Source organism: Miscanthus floridulus, chromosome 3, assembly GCF_019320115.1.
Source record: "Miscanthus floridulus cultivar M001 chromosome 3, ASM1932011v1, whole genome shotgun sequence".
NCBI classification, from domain to species: domain Eukaryota; kingdom Viridiplantae; phylum Streptophyta; class Magnoliopsida; order Poales; family Poaceae; genus Miscanthus; species Miscanthus floridulus.
The window spans coordinates 16852440-16875241 of record NC_089582.1 but is presented as its reverse complement, the minus strand read 5'-3'; the positions used below and the strand labels follow the sequence as shown (position 1 = coordinate 16875241).

The 22802-nt window shown below is 43.6% G+C and overlaps 1 pseudogene; it reads right to left on the bottom strand.

The window, feature by feature from the left end:
* Window positions 1-16639: 16639 nt before the first annotated feature.
* On the bottom strand, window positions 16640-19131 carry LOC136545091 (uncharacterized; annotated as a pseudogene).
* Between the last annotated feature and the right edge of the window lie 3671 nt (window positions 19132-22802).

Here is a 22802-nt window from a genome sequence, read left to right as displayed (position 1 = left end):
AAAAAGCTCGATACCATATAAGATTTTGTGTGAACGAGATGACCCGTGCCCGTCCTCTCGGTTGCGTGTTTATAGTAACAGGGAAGAGCCCCCTGTGTGGCTTACAATGAATCTATTGTTACAACAAATACTCCACAATTCTCTCCACAATTCTCTCAACTTTCTATACTATCAATATACATAACAGGAAACCGAGATATCCTCTAATAGGTGTTTGGTTGAGGATTTGCAATGGTCTATCATCTTGTTACTCCTCACCTTTATGTTTGGTGTTGTGGAATGGAATACGTTGATGAATGGCCACCTCATCCTCAGAAGCTTACCACTATTATAAGATTGAGAAATGGAGTCACTCCACCAAAAATCATAGGGGACTCATGATGGACCGCTTTATTTAGGAAAAGGGTGCACTACTAAAGTAACTTCATCACCACATGCTTAGCAAAAATCATAGGGAACTCATGATTGCGAGGTTCTAGATCACTACATGGTTAGTAATCATTCACGTGCACTCAAATTCAAGTTGGAATTCAAAGTTTTGTTCTATTGCTCATATTTTTGTACAAACATATAGGTAAGGATATGGCATGGAAAAATGCAACATATAGTAAAGCAAAAAATGATTGAAGAAAGTATCATGGTGGTGCACATGGGCTAGCGGCAGCGGCGGCGGCATGAAGACCTCCATTACCAGCCGCTGTGATGTGATCCCGCTAGAGAGCAGTGGATGCAATTGCCGATTAGGCATCGACATAGGCGGATGGGGAAACTGAATCACGAAACACAGTAATGTAGAAGGCTGAAACCTGTTCGGTGTTCGTTATTCGCTTGGGCTTCAGTACTTGGCCGACTTGGCCCAGCTACGGCTACGGTTCAACTGTTAGCTCATCCCCAAATGCATTGTGACTAAGTCGGTCATGGCCAGGCATAGTACAGAGGCACGTCGGGATTTGGTGCTCTCTGGCAGGAGCTCTGGCGGCCGCCAGAGCTCGCCATATTGGTGGATCCACCACTTTCTATTTTCATCTACACTTTTGTTCTGTATAAATAAAATGTGGCTAAGAATAAGTTGATGTGGAGTATTCACAAGACTTCTAGTAAATCTCTGCATATGTGTGCTAGAATGAGGAGTTTGTACATGTTATTTTGTTTGTCCCTGTAATAATAAAAGGTGTTTATTTTATGACACTGCTACTATTATTATTTACTTATGAAATCACTAAGGGCCTGTTTGGCTCGTAGTTCCAGCACGCCACACCCGAACTGCGGCACGCCGTATCTGTGTTTGGCTGCTGCTGCGTGTTGGGTGTGCTCAAAGTGTGGCGCCGTTCCCTGTCTAATTCTGCTCCAACTCTCGCCAAAAGTATGGCGCTCGTTTCGTGCGCCACACGTTCAGCGACGCCAGAGCTACGGTGTGGCGTGCTGCGGCGGGAGCCAAACAGGCCCTAAATGTGTACCCGACACACACAGTATACACATTGGTTTTGTTCCACGTGCGGTATGGTTTCATAAAATTGCCATACGTTGATATCTTAGTAGGTTCTTGTGGTTCACAGACCGTGGACAATAGGTTGCTTGTGCAATGATGAGCCTATGACAGGCGTTGCTTTTATGCTTCTCAATGCTTCATGCAAGGGAGAAACAAAGGGCCCATTGTTTGTTGATTTGATATCCTTGGGGAGATTGGTTCTTGGGTGCTTTGTGTGTAATGGGAAGATCTAAACTGGGACATTGTTAAATGGAGTATAGTACATAGCTATTTATAGGGATTTGAGAACGTTGGTATTCAAGCTTTTTATTAGTTTGGTATCTAGAATATATGGCCATTAACAACCATGCCCATTCGTTTTATATAAGATATGTGAAATTAATGTAGCTCATGTATTTACTCAATGTTTAAAGAATCTATTTGGCAAATCAAAACATGTGCGAGTTGTGGTAGTGGGTTTTGAGGAGTATTATATTGAGGTTGTGTTGAGACCATATCATCATGTAGCTCATGGTACACCATATGATTGTTCTGAGAAGAATTTTGCATAGCAGATTTTGCAGACATATTCATGCCAGTCTCTTTCATTTTCCATTGAGAGCATGGCATATTTAGCATGGTATTATCATAAGCACTAACCATGTCCCTCATCATCTCAGGTGGCTCACTTGGCACTTGTGTAGGATGCTCAAAACATTGGGCCAAGGTCTTGCTTTCCAATGGTGTCAAAGTATGCGTGGAGAACTGCAGGGTCTCACGTTGGAGCTAGGATATGGGAGTGGGGGTGGATCCAAAGACAAAGTCCAAAGTGCTCAAATCTACTCTACATGTTGTGTGGACCACACACTCTAGTCAACCCACTTACCCTTTATTAATTGCTTCACATAAAAGGGTTAGTGGTACGGATTCTAGAAAATAGTCATCGTCTTAAAAGGAGACGAGTAAAGCATATAACCTTCATGCATTAGTTTTCCCGCATGCACATCTATTTTTGGAAAAAAAAATATAGCAAAACAGTGTCCTCACTTGCTAATACCAGTCATGTTAATTATATGCATAGGGCACAAGAGGGAAATGGCATGAAGCAAGCCTAGAAGACACACATGTCCATCCAACTACCCATGTTCACTCAAAAAAGGAAAAAAGAAACTTGCAGCTCTTATACTCTATATGTTTTATATGTCATACATGGCATCTAAGGGTTAAGATAATATTGAACGGTAAATCAACATAATGGTTAGGAATTGGCAGAATTTCAATATTGCCATAGCTACCAACGAACTTGAAGACCAATTTGAAATTCTGCAAGCAAAACTTGATATTACTGTTGTACCTCAAGTGGGTGTTGTTTTATGGTCATCAAAACAACCATGGCTTGCATCCTAAGATCATAGAAGAAAATTTTAACCTCAGGCTATCTTTAGTGAGTATGAGCTGAGACAACAGAAGCATCAGTCTTCTTTCACTCACGATCTAGTATAGACCAATGGTTCCACACTGTCTATGGTAATCATTAGGCTGCTCATCATGTCCTTTCACAATTCCAACAGCCTTGTTACCAACAATGAAATCATGTATCATGATGACAAATGCTGAGCTTATATGTGTCAGATTCTCATGGCGCTAGATGTCAAGGTAGTCCATACAAACAATATTTGGCTTCAATTTGCTTAGGCCCAGTATTTGAATGGTGCTGCAAAAAGCTTTAGACGACATTGAACGTGTGAAAGCTCCCATTGAGCACACAGGAGGGGGTGAATTGGGTGCCTAGTTTAGAAAACTTAATTAATCCAAGAGCTTAAATAAAACTATCACAAGAAAAAATGTAAAGTAGTTTACGTCGAATGATGTACATAAGGTTTTTCTAGTGTACTCCTTATTCTTTTGGTAAAGATCACTCAAAGCAAAGCACATGTGAAGAAATAAATGTGATAAATAAAGAGCAAGAGTTAGATATGGCAAAGTCCAAGAAATGAGGCGATTATCCTATTCTATTGGTTGCCAAAATGCAACTCCTACTCCACGCTAGCGCTCCATCAAGATATGCTCCGGGTCACCAAGCCCCCCTTGTCATGGTGTTGGGTTCGCCACCAAGACTCCCGCCAACCAAGGCAAGTGCCACAAGCAACCTACACTCACCACCACCACCTGATTATTTTGGTCACCCTGTGTCTTCACTATGGAGTTTCTCTAGTAAGGAAGGGGTCTCCCCATCCCCTACACACTAAGTTTCCACCACTGCACATCAAGCTCGATGGGATGAAAAGCCACCAAGCACTATTCTCTTCAACAATTACCGTTTAGCCCGTTTAAATACTATGCAAATGCTACACGGTGGTGCGCCGTTTTTTATTAGTCGACCATTTATCTTGTTTAATTAGTCATTTAGCTTGTTTAGTGTACCATTTAACTCGAATAATGGCTAATTGGTAGGTGACCTAGTGTTTATCGATTATCATTTAGGAAAACACTACCACCAAGGCAAAAAAAAAACTTTGACATACCACACTATTTTTTTCATACACATGGAAAGATCTGCCAATTTTGGATAGCATGGAGCATTCTGTAGAAGTTTACTGAATGGGTGTTACAATATGAGAGGAACTGATTCTACATAATGGAAACATTATTACAGTCTTTGCTTCTCTTGAAACAACATAGCATTCAACTATTATAACAAGTTTATTACATATACCAAGAACACACAATCCATGGTGGAAAACAAATGAATAGGGTAGCGGTTTTTAGGAAGCACTTTGGTGAGATGATCACTAGGACTAACATGTGCATTATTAAGGTACTAGGACTAACACGTGTGTTAAGGTGTGTGAGACATACAAGTTATAATAGGTCCTATGGATGCAATAGAATAGTTGGTGTGAAGAATGGCAAATAAATAGAGTCAAAACGACAAATTATGCAAAAATAGCACGTGCCAAATGGTCCGATAGGCTATGGCGTGCTGAATAAACATTAGTGTTGGTGACACATTACAAATGCACCCACCTGATGGAACAATAGTAGTGTGCATCGAGCACACCATCCATGTTATGCCCACACCATGCTGGTGTCGGCACCCTCAATATTAACTCCCTTGTTGGCATCCCCAAAGATAGCCATGGAGGTGAGTTGAGGTGGGGGGCTAAGGAGTCGATCATGGAGGAGCGAAGGGATGGGAAAACCGCGCCAATAGCTATTGGCCAGCCATGGAAAAGATAACAGGAGGATGGGAGGCCACCATGTGCTCATCTGTCCTCACCAATGATGTTGTCATAGCATAGAGTGTAGGGCTAGTGGTGAAGAGAGTCGAGAGGGAAGCAGGGTATTGGCCTCCAGTCATGGAGGATAGGAGACAGGAGTGGTGCATCGGCCATTGTGCATATAAGTGGAGCACAAAAGGGGAGGTGAGGGACGGCCGAAGGAGAGAAGTGGGGAAGTGTCTAGGCATGGAGGTAAAACTGATAGGGTCCCAGGGTGTTGGCTGGGATGTTTGGTTCATGAAGGGTTGATCTCAGACGTCGAATGAGAATGGGTGGACACTATTGCTTGGTGTCATATGGGCTCTTAGCAAGCCAACACCTTAATGGGTCGTTCCTATGCCAGCACTATGGACTGAGGTGTCGGCTCAAGCATGGCCCTAGCCACTGGGCCATGCTTTATCAATCTATGCCTCGTGCCGCCCGTGGGATTCAGCTGATCTGGCCATTTCTACTTTATCCCTAGAAGAACTATATAAAATCTGAGGCGACGAGAGGGGCGACTCCCAACCATCCCCCAAAAAACTCCCCTGACCCCAGCTCTCCATCTACCGCCATCAAAAGCTATCGTGCGGTGGCGGCGGCGGCCACCTAGGATGGCGGCAAAAAAGATGCTCGCCGCCACCCCCTCCCTCCCTTATTTCTCTTTCATGCTATGCTATGGCGTTCGACCTTGTTGACGGCAAGGTCATAGGTTTGGGGCCTCCTAAACTGGATCTGGCATCATCACCACCAGATCTGAAGCTCATGTGGCATTTACTTCATCTCTGGTGGCTTGGTCGCACCTTGTTGCAACAGGATACCTCTACAGAGCAGACATCCTTAGTGGCCATGGTGGCCTATGAGGCGGCCTGATTCGGTGCCACCTAGGCTAGATCTGGTCTGTTGAATGGTGGAGCCCATGGTGGCAGCCACCTATACCCGGCTAATGTCTTCGGCGACCACAACGGCCTTCGGGGCTGCCTGATCTTGTGCCTCCAAGGCCGGATCCGATCTCCCCTACAACTAAGCTCTGGAGTGAGGCGGTGTGGCTAGTCTAACTAATGGTGGTGGCTTACAGGCCACCACCCTCCCCTACCTGCACTTAGTTGATGCCTTCGGCGACCATGGCGGCCTTAAGGGCTGCCTGATCCGGTGCTTCCAAGGCCAGGTGCGGTCTCCCCTACCTAGAGCCGAGCTCTGGGGTGAGGTGGCATGGCCGCTCTAGCTGATGGTGGTGGCTTGCTGCTTTTCATGGCTGCAACAGCATGGTCAGTAGCTATAGTGTCTATGCGTGATTGGTGCATTTCACTGCCTTGCACGAGCTTTTGAGGTCTCAAGCAGTGCTATGCCATAGTGCTTGTTTGGCACTGGGTTGTTGGTCTCCAAGGCAAGGCGTTTCCCTTGTTCTGCAAGGCGTGAGGTTTGCGGCAAGATGGATGAGGCTAGTTTTGCATTATAGCTGCTTGTGCAAGCTAGCCAGGGCTCAAGCAGTAGGTGTGGTCCATGCTTCGTGTCATCATCCTTGCTCTAAGTGGTAGTCCTATAGCTCAGGATCTAGGGGAGTCTAGGCGAAAGCCATGCACTACTCTATCGGTGCTATCGACGGTAATGCCATCAGACACCATATCCTCCTAGGAGGCATAGTATCCTTCTCTAGGCCTGCAACTGAGGATACCACTAGGTGAAAACCTAGTTCCCATACTTTCGGACCAGTGATGACGGCGACATCGGCATCGTTGTGGCCTACTTGTAGGCATCAGCGTGGAGGTGGGCCTCAGATTTGGCCAAGCGCTTTCTTCAGGGTCCACTTCTAGCTTTCCCTAAATGGGCGCACAAGTTGCTTGTCGGGTGCATCGCTCTAACATCCTCTAGGATCCTTCACTTATGTCGGGTTAGCAAGACCATGGTCCCTCTCATGGATCTCCTCGCTCTTCATTTGTTGATCCTTCCTCCCTGAAGACTTCCTTCCCTTAATGGGTGTTGGTGGACGAGGACTAGAGCCCAGATGTGCACCATAGATGATGTACATCATGACCGTCGTCTATCGACCTTGACTTTGTGCCTTCCAATCGTGTGGAATGTGGAGTTCTTTGGAGAGCTGTCACTTGGTGGTGTGCAATGTTTAGCGATCAATGACATGTTTTCATCATGGGTAGCTTGGTTGTTCCACCTCTTGTGCCTTGTCTCTAGATGTTTTTCCTATGTTGTGCTGCTTTTGTTTGTGTCTATTCTCCTATCTCGCCCTGCTATGTAACTCTGGAGTTTGCCCCAATTTTGTAACCTTCCATTCCCCGCTTCGCCAGTATATGTGGAAATATATTGGGAACTATCCCCCCTCCCACCCCCCACCCCAGTTGGCTTGCCAAAAAAATATAAAATCCAAGAGCCATTGTGCGACATCATCTTAGCTTACTTTGCCTTGGGCCGCCACTATGTCATATCAGCTTTGACACATGTGACATGGAAGTATCAGATCCCTCCGCATGCCGGTTGACACCTAGCTTCCTCCCAAACATATAACCCATGGTAAATACCATGTTATATTTTACCATCACTACTAAATTCAACACCAAGAATTCCGGAACGACCTTTCACTGGCCGAGTTTTACAACCACCACTTCCCCTTTTTTTGGAAACTTCAGTTTTTTTAGATAACCTTATTGAAACGGTAATTGAATTCGGATTTTGTTTATAAATTTGAAAATATTTTCTAGAACAATATTTGAGATGTTGCAAACTACACTATGTGAAGGACTGTATCTAAGCGATGCTCCAAGGATATTTCCGTCATAACATGTTATACCAAAATCTATCTGTACTCACCATTATTTTGACCTATCACATAGCTCACTCAATACATCCTCAGATTAGGATACTCTTAGGTAGCATGATAGGGAAGCCTATTTGTCCTCTTGGTGATAATTTTAGTATATAATAATACTTTCAATCAAGAACTTGTTGGATCACGTTTTGCTCATAACAACAGAAATACAAATACACAAATATAGCAACGAGAGACACATTTCAGTCAGCAACGAGAGACACATGGACCACCTGCTGGTCGTCCTATAGTGGTTGTAGAAGGCATATACATTATATATAGCAGTGTTTGATTAGCATTAAAGATTGGACTTATGATAATATCAAGCGGTTACTAAAGGCGTTTCTAATTAATTCTTGCCTAAAGTATAATTTGATATTTTGTGGCTGAATAAATATATGCCTTTCAATTTTAAAGCAAATAATATTTAACTAATGATAAAGCAACGGTCCCATCCTAAAACTACATTTTATACATTCCCAGCGTTTATTAACAAATGGACCCCACCATGACCATGCAAAAAAAATGGCATCACGGTCCATGACACACAGTATTCAGTATTAACCATTCACAAGTAGCATGTGATGATATACTGTTTCTTATGAAAAGCATTTTTTTCATGCGTCTGAGTTTCGAGGAAATTGTATCTTTGACAGCTCCTTTTCTTCTATATATAGGATTCTTCGTAGGCTCCTATCCTTCACAACCAAACACATTGCCTCTCAACAAAATTCAACCATTTCTTAGTCACATACTGGTAGTAGCTGGTTTGAATTCTGCACAAGAGAATGACTAGGACGCCTAGGAGAGCTGGAATTAGCTACATTAGGAATAATTATAGTCATAGAGCCACATTCTTCAAGCGGCGTGTTGGGCTTTACAAAGCTGCCGCTGACTTGTCCACCTCACTGGCGCAAGAATTGCTATCGTGCTACAATCTGAGAATGGAAAGATGTCCTCTTTCGGCACTCCATCAGCTAGTGCTATCGCCAATTCTTTCCTTTCAGGGGATGCACAAGTAGATCCATTCGTCAACCAGGTACAAAAAGACAAAATCACCCTTTTGCAGAATGAGCTATTCATGGTGGAGAAAGAGAAAGCCATGGAGGACAAACGGACAAAGGAGAACACTGCACGAGTCAAAGAGCTTTGTGCGACCTCAAGGAAGGCTAAGCTTGTCTATAGCAAGGTAGAGGATCTCAATGTTGAGGAGCTCAGTGAGCTTCTGCTTGACCTCTCACGGGTCCAGCGGGAGATTAACGATCGACTTCCTCCACAGCAACCTAGCAACCAGCTAGAGGTTGGTGGGTCAAGAGACCCTTTGCTCCGGTTGTTGTCCTCTTTGCCATCACATTCAAAGAACCCGCTGCCACCTAGACATCTACCATGGACACATATACAACCATCCTTGCATGTTGCAAAATTATCATTGTCCCTTCCACAGTCATCATGGTCACAAGCTACTCTTCTTAATCAAACCATATTGCCAACGGCACAAGCACCATCGATGTCACTGTTACAACATGGTCTAATGCCACCACACCCTTTAATGGTCAAACCACAAGCATAGATGTTGTCATCATCTAATGAAGCCCATCAGCACAACTATAATAATACACAGGGGGTGCACATCAATAGTAACATCTTACAACCATCCTCACAATCCTCTCTGATATCTATGCTACAACCACCACCTTCATCATTAGCGCAGATTATGTTCTATAATGAACTTCCTCCTCCATCATTGTTGCAACAACCACCAACTTTGTTGCCTCCAGAACCTGAGCTTCACCCAACAGCACAGCTTGAAAACCATGCAAGCATCGGAGACTTCACTGCTGCTCACCCATTTCCCATTCATCAATGGCCTTCACCTATTCAATCTGATGGGCCATATTTTGATGCTTGTATGGACTGAATCTTTGCTTGGGAGACCATGGTGATACTAGAGAGCAAGCTTCTGGTGGTTACGGCATGCCAGGTTCTTTTGTACTGCTTCAACAAGCTTATAATTGTCCCTACAATAACTCCATAGATTCTTCTTCAGAAGGAGCTAGAACAACATAGTGATGATGGTCCTAGAAATAATCTTGTTGATATGGGCTGCCTTGATGATAGTTGATACCACAATTTTAGTTGTTCTTGTGGTTTATTTAATCAATATGTGTTTGAGTTGTCTAGTTTATTGTTATAAGGGAATCAAATGTTATTTAGTCCACTAGTCTAAGTCTAGCCTATTTAGGGAGTTCTACATGTATTGGTATATCAGGGGATGAAATCTTGAAGTTTGCTTCATAGATCCAATCCTTGCGTCATGTAATGTGTTGTATCCATCATATATATCATTGTATGAAATCTTTTGTTCAAAAATGGTACTTGTTGCTGCTTACATAATAAGGGTGAAGGCTATGAATTTGAACCCATTATGTCTTTTTATAGCATACTTCATTAGTTTTGTTGTCATAAGCCCTAGCCGAACCGTTTTAGCTAGAGGCACGTATGTTCCAAAAGGCCTGCTATCTTAGAAGGATTCCTTTCAAACGTAACTGATGGGCAAGAGTGCGCCAACACAATTCTGACGTTAGTTCAGGCCATTCATTTTCCATTTTTTGGGTCCAGGTGTGGTCCCTTGTTCAGCCAGCCTTGCTCTTGTATTTTTGTCCATGGGACCCACCACCACTAACCTTGTCTTTTTGGCTTATCATGTACACCATAAAAATATTAAAAGTCATTAAATTTTACATAATAAAAATCAACAACTCATCAAGAAAAATGAACATATATCTTGAATATAATCGCCTTCTTATATGCAGGTTGTTTAATAATATTGACTCCACTAGATCCTTGAGAGAAGAATTGGAGATTAATTCAATCTACCTCAAGAGAAGAACCTCTCTAATGGCTCCTTGAGGCTTTTAGGATCACCAAAACAAAGCTGCACTATATAAGATCAGAATCAATCATCAACACAATAAATTTTCATGCACGAACCGAGCGGACGTGCATGTTGGGCTTGAGGAAAATGAAACCCATCATCTTATATATACTTATCAATTCTAGAAGCTTTGGCCCCACATCCTCCCCCCCCCAACGTCCTCCGTACAGGTGACTCAGGGGGTGACACAGCCCCAGCCACCAGACCACTCACTACGCCTACTCAGTCGCCACCACCACTCTCTGACTAGTGGTGCCAGCGGCCCGCGCACGGCGCCCAACAAGGCTTACCCCAGCAGCAAATCCCCTCACCTCCCTCCTCTCCTACCCCCTTTTCCCTCATATCAAGCTTTGAAACTTCGGCGAGGAGGTCACCACCGATGAGTAGGATCGCCGGTGAGGTGTTGGATCTATGTGCTCTAGGTCCGGATCCAGCGAACCCCGCCCCAAATCTGACGCGCCTCGCCCTCTTGTAGTGTCTCCAGCTCCGGCGGGTGAGCCGCTCCATCTCCGGCGGATGCTGCTGCACAGGGCCTCCACGTAGTTGTACGCTCGCTCGCACGCATGCGGTCCAGCCCCGCGAGACCGCAATACGGTGGATGGCCTAGGAGGCCTTGGGCGCCGGCAGCTACCATAGCCAGATCCGACAGCCCCGCCCCATATCTAGCGCCGACGTGACCAGCGGGCACGGCGGTGGCCGTGCTATGGGGCATGGACACCCACGCGTAGGCCACGGTAGACCAGTGCCGTGCTTGCCTGCCTTGAGGAAGCTCTCAAGTCTATAGTGTTAGATCCAGAGATCTCCTAGAGTAGCATCTAGTCGGGTTGTTCTTTGCATTTGGGAGGAACAAGTAGCAAACCTAATGAACCGTACTACAGAGTGATAGAGAGAGGAGAGTAGATGGGAGTGTATAGACCATCAGAGGGCGTCATCGAGGAGGATCCGGCCATCTCGTTCTGTCGGTGACGTTCTGCGCACGGGCAGCGATGGTCGGAGAAGAATTGGTGAAGTCCGGCGACGCGGTGGGGTGCAGTGAGGCCGACGGTGATGACGGTGGCGTCTTCCCGTCGCTGGCTGCGCACCCTTACTAGATCGGACTTAGGGTTTGTTGGCGGGGTGGATTGGCTCACGGTGAACCTCGTACGTTGAGCCACCGGCCCCCACCACTTTATATAGCGCAGTGCGACGGGGGCCCACCAACCATGTAGGGTTGGGCGCCCCCGATCAGGGCGCGTGACCAAGGCCCAATAGGCCGTTGGGCTTATTGGCTGGGAGATCAATCCAACATTCTCCCCCTTGATCTCACACTATTACTTTTATCTTTAAACTTTAAACTTCAATCCTTTTATCCTTACTCATTTCTTCACAGATGATGCATAGAGCATGTTTCATCATCACGGTCAATCGCCGATAGATTTAACAGCTACAATGCACGTCTCTGATCTCAAATAGATACTTTAACTTTTGGGCCATTTATAGTCCAGGAATCATAGGCTTTCCCTTAAACCCATGCCGGCTACATGTTCTCTGAACACGTTGGGTGGTAAGCCTTTTGTAAGCGGATCCGCGAGCATCTTTTCAGTACATATATGCTCAAGACTTATCATTTGATCCCGGACTCTATCCTTCACAACATAATACTTTATGTCAATGTGTTTGGCAGCACCACTTGATCTATTGTTGTGAGCATACTGTACTACTGGATTATTATCGCAGTATAACTTCAGTGGTCTATAGATGTCGTCAACCACTTTCAAACCAGGTATGAACTTCTTTAGCCAGTTCACCTGCCCCGTTGGCTCATAACTAGGGATGAAAACGGATCGGATACAAACAGATATCACTCATATTATATTTGTTTTCATATTTCTGTTCGGATTCGGAAACGGATAGTGTTCGGATACATATACGAATACGGATTGACTCGGTTACGGATACGAATAATGAGTATCGAATACGGTATGAATCGGATTCGGAGAAGGTCAGATACAAATATATATTCGGATATTGAGTAAAAGCAGCATATATATATAAAAGCAGCATATATATATATATATATATATATATATATATATATATATATATATATATATATATATATATATATCCAAGTGGGAACTTATATATGGGCCAGCTAGCTTAGCTTGGGCTATAGAGGATTGGGCCATTTGGGCAAGAAGTAATATTTTGGTCCAATTCCAAAAATCACAATTCGAGACAAAAAAACAAAAAAAGCAAAAAATTATTGTTTGAGGCCCTAAACAAATTCAAATGAAAATGTTGTAATCAACAAAGTTTCATAACTTTTTGGGATCTAAAACTTTCATTTTGGTTGTTTCTCCATCTGAGATTCTGAGGTCGTTTGAAAAATCTAAATTTTAAATTTGAGAAATTCAAATATAGTTTTTCTTGACAAGATGATTTCAAATAAAGAAGTTTTCAACTATAAAGTTTCATAAATTTCTGAGATCTACAACTTTTATTTTAGTCATTTGTTCATCTGACATAGTGGTAGTAACATTATTCATGAATCTCACACATCTCTCTTATAGTTTATGAAACTACAAGAGAGAGATGTAAATTTTGTGAACAATGTTACTACCACAATCTCGGATGAACAAATGACCAAAATAAAAGTTGTAGATCTTGATGAGTTTTACAACTTTTATGTTCATGACTTTTTCAGCTAAAGTCATTTAATATTTGAAAATGACGTTTGAAGTTGCTATTTTTTGAAATTCAAAATTCAAATAGATAGAATACAGTCACATGAAAAGATGAGCACAATAATAGCTATAAGAACACAATAAATTGATAGAACATGATTTTAGAAAATTTTAGAAAAAAAAATTATCAAATTTGAAGTTAGTACGAGGGAGAAAAACTAGTTACAAGTTTTAGCCAAAGATTAAAAAGAGAAATAGGCGTTCTTTAACCATTTCGAAATTGAAATTCAAATAGCATTTTGAAGCAATAATGATTTCAAATGAAAAAGTTGTAAACAACAAAGTTTCATAACTTTTTGAGATCTACAATTTTTATTTTTATCATTTCTCCATCCAAGGTCGTTTGAATAATATCCGGATAATATCCGTTTGAATAATATCCGGATATATCCGATACTTAACCGGATTATCTGATATCCGCCGGATATCGATGATTTTACATTCGTATTTGATATCCGCCTAAGATATCTGTTTTATTATCCGTATCCGAAAAAAATTACGGATATCCGAGTAACTATCCAGATAAGTGTTCATATTTGTTCGGTCGAACGGACGGTCGAATAAATATCCGTACCGTTTTCATCCATACTCATAACACGCTACAAACTCGATATACATTGTGGATGATGTAGTGACGGTTTGCTTTGAGCTTTTCCATGAAATAGCTCCCCCTACGAGAGTGAACACATATCCATACGTGGATTTTCTATTATCTCCCGCATAATCAGAATCTAAATATCCCACTATATGGAGTGAATCAGATCTTCTATATATCATCATGAGGCCTTTCGTTCCTTGTAAATAACGCAAGACTTTTTTTACCAATTTCTAGTGTTCTATTCTAGGATTGCTCTGGAATCTGCCAAGTAACCCAGTAACAAATGCTAAGTCAGGGTGCGTGCATACTTGAGCATATTGCAAGCTTCCAACAGCTGAAGTATATGGAACCACTTTCATTTGATCGATCTCATATTGGTTCCTGGGGCATTGAAAATCCCCATATATGTCGCCCTTGACTATAGGAGCAGGTGAGGGACTACATTTGTGCATACTAAATTTCTTTAAGATCTTTTCAATGTATGCCTTTTGTGACAGTCCTAATACCCCTTTACTTCTATCTCGGTGAATCTCGATCCCTAGAACGAATGAAGCTTCACCAAGATCTTTCATATCAAACTTTGAGGACAAAAACTTCTTTGTCTCCAGTAGTAGACTGACATCACTACTAGCAAGTAAGATATCATCCACATACAGAACAAGGAAGATAAACTTCTCATTCTTAAACTTTGTATAGACACAATTGTCCTCAACATTCTCTTTAAACCCAAAATTCTTTATTGTCTAGTCAAACTTCAAGTACCACTGTCTTGAAGCTTATTTTAATCCATAAATGGATTTCTTTAGGCGACATCCCATTCGTTCTTTTCCTTCCATGACAAAACCTTTCGGTTGTGCCATGTAAACATTTTCCTCTAAGTCTCCATTAAGAAATGCCATCTTTACATCCATCTAATGTAATTCTAGATCGTAATGTGCCACTAATGCCATTATGATTCTGAAGGAATCTTTACATGAGACTGGAGAAAATGTCTCATTGTAATCAATCCCTTCTCTTTGCGTAAAGCCTTTTGCCACAAGTTGGGCTTTATATCTCTCTATATTCCCTTGAGAGTCAAGTTTTGTCTTGTAGACCCATTTACAGCCTACTGTTTTGGCTCCGTTAGGAATTATCTCTAAATCCCAAACTTTATTGGCATTCATTGATTTCATTTCATCTTCCATGGCCTCAAGCCACTTTGATGAATGATCACTTCTCATGGCTTCTTCAAATGAGGTGGGATAATCCCCCATTTGAAACTCTTTAGTATTATAGATTTCATAATCATCAGAAATAGCTGATCTTCTAACTCTTTGAGACCTTCTAAGGGCCTCCACATTTGGCACATTTACTGTTTGAGGCTGTTGTTGCTCCCCTCATGTGTGGTAATAGGGTCTGTAGGATTTTGAACCATGGGTTCCTCATCCTCATTTGTTGTTGCCATAGGAGGAATAACAATAGGTACTAGCACCACAACATCTTGCGTTGTAGGTGTAGCAGCAGCAGGTAGCTCAAAAAATGGCTCCGGAACCATCGGAGTGGGTGCATACACCCGTTTCTCCTCAAGATTAATTTCTCAAGCTACCATGCTCCCCCTTATCATTTCATCCTCTAGGAAGACAGCGTGTCTCGTTTCCACAAACTTTGTATGTCTATCTGGATAGTAGAAACGAAAACCTTTTGACTTTTCTGGGTAGCCAATGAAATGACAACTTACTATTTTGGGATCTAACTTCCCAATGTTTGGGTTAAATACTTTGGCCTCAACAGGACTCCCCCACACTCGTAAGTGTTTTAGTGAGGGTACTCTTCCTGTCCACAATTCATACGGTGTTTTGATCACCGACTTACTTGGTACTCTATTGAGAATATGAATGGCGGTTTTTAACGCCTCCATCCACAGGATCAACGGTAAGGTGGAGTAACTTATCATACTATGCACCATATCCATCAGGGTACGGTTACGCCTCTCAGCTACTCCATTCTGCTGAGGTTTGCCCGGTGTTGAATACTGGGCGACTATACCATTCTCCTATAAGAACCTTGCAAAAGGTCCAGGAACTTGTCCATATGGGGTATGCCAACCGTAGTACTCTCCCCCACGGTCAGACCTGACTATCTTAATCTTTAAATCATGCTAATTTTCAACTTCTGCTTTAAATATTTTGAATTTATCCAACGCTTCTGTTCTTTCTTTAATTGGATAAATATAGCCAAAACGAGAGTAATCGTTTGTGAATGTTATGAATGAATCATAACCATCCACACTTTTCACAGGAAAAGGACCACATATGTCTGTGTGAATTATCTTTAAAATTCCTGTGCTTCGTTTGGCATCCTTTTTAATTTTCTTTACATACTTTCCTTTTATGCAATCTCTACATTGTTCTAAATCTGAGAGCTCTAATGGAGGAAGAATATCATTCTTAACTAGTCTTTCTATTCTCCCCCTCGAAATATGGCCTAAATGACAGTGCCATAATTTCGACAACGCATCGTGAGCTCTCTTTCGTTTTCTGTTTGCATTGTTCGATGAGGATACATTCTCATTCACATCACATACGGAATTCACATTTTCACGAAGTGATAACAAATAAAACTCGTCTTGTCGAAAGGCAAGACCAATACATCTATTATTAAACAATATCTGACATTTGCCATTTCCAAAATGGCAATCATAACCATCATGGTCCAACTTTGATACACTAATCAAGTTTCTATGCAAAGAAGGTACATAAAGAACATCTCTAAGAAAAAGTATGAAGCCATCAGCAAGCTCTAGCGGAAGATCGCCAACGGCCTCAACATCTGCTTGTACTCCATTTGCGACTTTAATGAAACTTTTGCTTCTTTGAAAAGTTCTCATCGAACGGAATCCCTGTAAAGAATTAGCAACATGAATAGTTGCACCTGAATCAATCCACCAAGTAGATTTTGAAAACTTGACATACAAGGATTCATTTACGAACGTAATAATGTTCTCACCTTTATTTTTCATAATCATCTTTAGGAAATCGGGACAATTCTTCTTATAATGTCTCGTCTTCTTACAATAGAGACACTGGTCTTTATCCACTGGGAATTGCTTGTTCTGAGACTATTGCATGGGACCCTTTCTAGGTGACTTGGAGGAAGAGTTGTTATTATAGTTCTTTTTCTTATTATCTTTTAGGTAGTTGATAGTACCACCCTGTGAAACTTTTATTCTTTCCTCCTCCTACACACACATGGCTATGAGCTTTTCTAAATCCCATTTCTCGGGCTGTATGTTGTAATTAACAACAAAGGTGTCAAATTCTTTTGGCAAAGAAGCAAAAATCAAATGAATGAGGAACTCATCCTTGAGTGCCAAATCCATTGGTTTGAGCTTAGATGCCAAATTGCTCATTCTCAGTATGTGCTCTCTAATGCCACTGCCGTCACCAGAGTACCTTTCTGTCACCAGCTGCTTAATCAGCTGAGTTGCATATGTCTTTGAAGAGCCAGTGAACTGACTCTTTATTCTTTCTAGGTACTCTGTGACCGTGTCACAGTCTGGAATTGAACCCACTATTGCAGGCTCAATTGTATTCTTTATCACAGCCAAACATTTCTTATTGGCTGTGACCCACTTTCTATGTTCGAGATCAAAAGACATCTTTACGGGAGCAAAGTCCCACTCTCTGTTCTACCATGCAGCATCAGTCTCATCAGTCTCCCTCACCGGTGCCACAGGTTCTTTAGGACACGATGTGGTGACTACCCAGTCAACCTCAGCCAAGATGAAGGCCAAGTCAATGTTTTTCTTCCATTCAATGTAGTTATCCCCTTTGAGAGTTGGGATATCTTTGATATAAGCCATCAAAGAGTATCCTCCTGAAAACACAATTTCTCTTTTAAGTGAGAACATAATATAGAAAAATAATAATTTGCATACCTTAGTTTTAACGTTGGTCAAAAATTAAAACATACAATTGTTTTATACATTAGATCTACATCACCGTTGGACAAAAATAGAAATAATGCATAATCATTAAAATTATAATATTGCTATTAACAACGTTGGTCAGAAAATAACAATATCATAATCAACTTATATTCATCTCTTGGCTCTTAAAATCAAATTCTCCCATTGGTTCGAATTTAATTAAAAGTCCATAATAACTTTAAATACACAACGGAAACTTTGAATAAAATTCTCATGATAATATTTTCTAGAAGCAACTTTACTATTTACTGAACAAAAAATATCGTTGGATAAATTTTGTACAGAAATTATCATCAAAATTCAATTCAAATTTATCAAATATGAATCAAATCAGTTTCTGGAAAAAAGGAAAAAATTGCATAAATTTATACTGTGCATTTGGCCCGGTCCAGCAGCAGTGCTCGCGGCCTAGCGCCAAAAGCCCGTTCGCACAGATGCGCGTGGCGCCTCCCCCGCGCCCAGGCCGCAACCTGGGCCTGGGCCGGGAATTCCCTTTCCCGCCTAGGCTCAAAGCAGCCCGATGCGCTGCTGGCCGTTGATCTCTGATCAACGGTCGTCCTCGCATTTCGGCCGGATGAAAACCCGCAACGGTCGCACCCCTCCAAAACCCTAGGCCATTCTTTCCCTCCCCTTCTCTCTCATCGCGCAGCGTAACTCAGAGAGACAGTGGCAGCGCAGCCGTCCTCGGTGGCCGAGGGAGAAGAAGAGGGGCTCCGCCCAGCGCCCTCTCACCGGCGTGCGTGCTCGCCCGAGGCTGAGCATGCCGCCGTCGAGGGGCCGCATGGTGGTGTCCTGTTGCCGTGACCGCGCGTGCGAGGTGCAGTGCGGATCGTGGCTCTGTCCCACGCACCGTTCGGGAGCAACGCCGCGGTGTTCTTTCCACGCAGTGGCGATGCCACTGGCGGTGATGAAAGCCCAGGTAGGCTCCCTATCTTTAGGGTTAGGGTTTTGGTTCTTTGGATCCGAATCGAATTCAAACTCCACTTTTCTTTTCATTCATTTTTGTTGCTGTTGATTCGGAAAACCTAGATCTACACCCTAGGCTGGCGAACTACTAGGGTTAGGGTTCTTTGTTGAGACCGTGTCTCAATCTGTTTCCGACTTTTCCCGTACCCGATCTAGGGTTAGGGTTCGATTTGCTTTTCTTTCCCCGATCCAGATCTACGAACTAGCCTGGCGTCTGATACCATTGTTAGATCTAGAGATCTCCTAGAGTAGCATCTAGTCGGGTTGTTCTTTGCATTTGGGAGGAACAAGTAGCAAACCTAATGAACCATACTACAGAGTGATAGAGAGAGGAGAGTAGATGGGAGTGTACAGACCATCAGAGGGCGCCATCGAGGAGGATCCGGCCATCTCGTTCTATCGGTGACGTTCTGTGCACGGGCAGCGATGGTCGGAGAAGAGTCGGTGAAGTCCAGCGATGCGGTGGGGTGCAGTGAGGCCAACGGTGATGACGGTGGCATCTTCCTGTCGCTGGCTACGCACCCTTACTAGATCGGACTTAGGGTTTGTTGGTGGGGCGGATTGGCTCACGGTGAACCTCGTACATTGAGCCGCCGGCCCCCACCACTTTATATAGCGTAGTGCGACAGGGGCCCACCAACCATGTAGGGTTGGGCGCCCCCGATCAGGGTGCATGACCAAGGCCCAATAGGCCATTGGGCTTATTGGCTGGGAGATCATTCCAACATGCAGCACCTAGTGCGCCGCCGGCTAGCGCTGTACGTGGTTGGCGTAGGCAAGTGAATGTGGCAAGGCTCTGGATGACGGCTAGGCGGCTGCCACAGCCCGATCCGGCAGCCTACGCGTCTTTCCTAGGATGTCCTCGGTCTCGGCAGCGGGCGGCGTGTAGGTGGACGACGCACACCCCAATCACCCGCGTCGTGCATAGGTACTGGCCAGCCAGATGCACCTTCATGTGCTTCGTGTCGTGCACCGTGAAGTCAAGACAGCGAACTTCCTCGTCAGTGCAGGAGTTGTGCTCCCGGCGCAGCAAGCCTATGACTCCACGGTGAGGGCTTGATTCAGCGATTTTTAGAATCTAGGCGAAAGCCTTATCTAGTTTTGCTCCGATTCAGCAACGATGGCGCATCCAACGTCATTCCACTCCTTGGAGGCATCATTGAATATTCTGCTACTGCTTTCATTGGATGGAGCATGTCTGGGGGTGAAAGCCCTCCCTGCCTTGGCCTACAACGGTGTCGTCTATGGACGTCACTCTCCTTGTTGAAAGTGTCATATACTGCATCCTGCGGCCATCCATGTCTTGACGCCAACTTGAGCTCCTCCTGACTAATCTTTGAGGCTTGTGTTGTCCTCAATGGCCATCCACTTCTCCCTGTTCTACTTTTCCACTTCTCCCCGCTCTGGTTCAATTACCCTCCTACTCGCTTTTGCACACACTGGCTACTGGCTTGTGTTGTCCTCAATGGCTTGCTCTGTCATCCTCTAGGTCACTAGAGTGCTCCGCCTCATCTTATGCGAGGTTGCGGGACCATGATCCCCTCTCTTAGATCTCCTCATTCTCCTCATTCTCTTAGATCCCCTCCCTCCTTTGAGGCTTCCTCCCCCCCGAAGGGCATTGGTGGGCGTTGGTTGGATCCCGGATGTTTCTCATAGGCGATACAACTCCTAGCTGTCGTCTGTTGATTCTGACTTAGTGCCATCAGTCAGGAACTTAGTGTTTGCACTTGTTTTGAGAAGTAGGTTAATTGCACCTATTATTGTTTTGCTGTTGTTGATGTTGTTGCAACTCTCACCTCTCCCACCACGAAATGTATTTCTTGGACCTTCAAGGGTCACTCCTGTAAGGTGCTATGCACCCTCTATTACCAGCTTTACAAGAATTACTGGAATATTATTCAGGTGGGGACTATTGTCCCCCAGTGACTTCAAAAAAGTTTGGAAGCTTTTCTAGAGCTTAGGCACTAAAGAATCTAGGACGGAGGGAGTGTAGTACAGTAATTCAGTAAATAGCTGCATTTAGTTATCCATTGGTAGTCACAATATATAAATAGCAATTCACAAGAACTAATTGTGCCTACTTGACACGGTACGATTCGGTAAGGCATGGCAAGGCACAATTATCTAATTTTGTTATGTTGTGAATCACGCTGTGGTGAGAAAGCATACCAAACACGCCATGGGATGCCTTAACCGGTTAACCCTGTTGCATGCTGGTATGGTGAGCATGGCATGCCTGTCCTAGCCAAAGCCAGTGCAGGTATCATCGCTTACATATCATCATCAAAGACATTGTCGCCCACATGCCATCCACACCATGCCTGTACCATGCTAGTATATGCACTGCTTTAGCTTTGAACCTCAGCCTCCCCAAGGAGGGGACTAGGTTGCCCTTCGTCGAGGAGATGAGAGGAGAGGGGATGGGAGCGACACACCAACCATCGGTGACCCATCATGGAGGAGATCAGGGAGGAGAGGCCACCATGTGCTTATTGTTAGCAGTAGAGGCATTGCGCATAAAGTGGAGAGCTAGACGCAAGGATAGCCAGAAGGGAATCGAGGCATTGGATACTCAGTCATGGAAGAGAGGGGTGGGGAGCAATACACCGGCCGACGTGCATGGAGGTGGAGGAGATTACACCAGTAGAGATAGCAGCTTCAGTCCCAGTTATGGGAACTGGGACTACGAAATCGGGACTAAAGGTCTCTATTTTTAGTCCCGGTTCCTACAACCGGAACTAAAGTTGTTTATTCGGTGGAAAAAAAAAGGTGCGGCTGTGGAGATCGAACTCAAGACCTCCCACTTCAGCCCTTTCACGCGTTGCCATCTCAACTCCACCACACATCTGACTCAGATAACATATGCTTTCCTTTTAAATTCACTCTAGAGGCACCTTTGGTCCGGGTTTGAGACACAAACTGAGACTAAAGGTACCTTTAGTCCGGGTTCATGTCTGAAATAGGGACTAAAAGTCTCACTTTTTAATCCGGGTTCGTGTCTCAAACCGGGACTAAAGCTTTCCTACATCGACATGCCTTGGTTTCTATTACAACCAGGACTAAAGGGTGGAATTGGTCCCATTTTGTATTACAAACCGAGACTAAAGGTCTCAGTCCTCCCTTTAGTCACAGTTGCAATTTTATACTGAGACTAAATACTTTTTGGCCATGGATGAAATGTTGTTTCTCTACTAGTGTTAGGAGAGGGGAACGGAGGCCATAAGAAAGAAGTGTGGGTGAGTGGCTGGGTTTGGAGGTGTAATGGACTAGGGTTTGGGGGCATCTGCTTGGGAGTTTTGGTCATAGAAGGGTTGATCTCAGGCATTTTGAAGATAATGGATGGTCAACATTGCATGAGGTTACATGGGCCCTTAATGAGCAAACCCCTTAAATGGGTTGAGCCCATATATGCCGAGACTATGAGCCAAGGTGGTGTCCCAAGCACAACATTAGCCACCTAGCCATGCCGGCACAAGCACAGCTTGCACTAGGCCATATTGTGCTTGGGCCATGCTTAATCGAGCCATGACTCATATCTCCCGCTAGGCCTGACCGATCTTGCCATCTATACTCTAGCCTTAGAAAAACCATATAATATATCCTATCTAGACTCTCCTCCTTTTTACCTCTTTTTTTTGGATGCTACCATTTTGCAACTCTCAACGCCCTCGCCCTCCCCAAACCCACCCACTATTTAGAGCTACCAGCACTACCACTATTTAGAGCTATTGTGCCGCATCATCCTAGCTTGCTTTGCTAGTAGCCACCACTACGACATGCCAGCTTTGCTAGAACTGACATGGAACTATCATATCCATCTACTGCCTCCGTCCCTAAATGTCTGTCGTTTTCGCTTCCTAAGAACCAACTTTAACTAAATATATATTAAAAATATTAATATTTATGATACATGATTAGTATCATTGGATATATATTTGAACCTAGTTTTTTAATAAATTTATTTAGAGATAGAAATGTTGCACACAATTTTTATAAATGGAGTCAAAGTTATCGGCACGTAAATCGTGGCGACAAACATTTAGGGACAGAGGGTGTACATA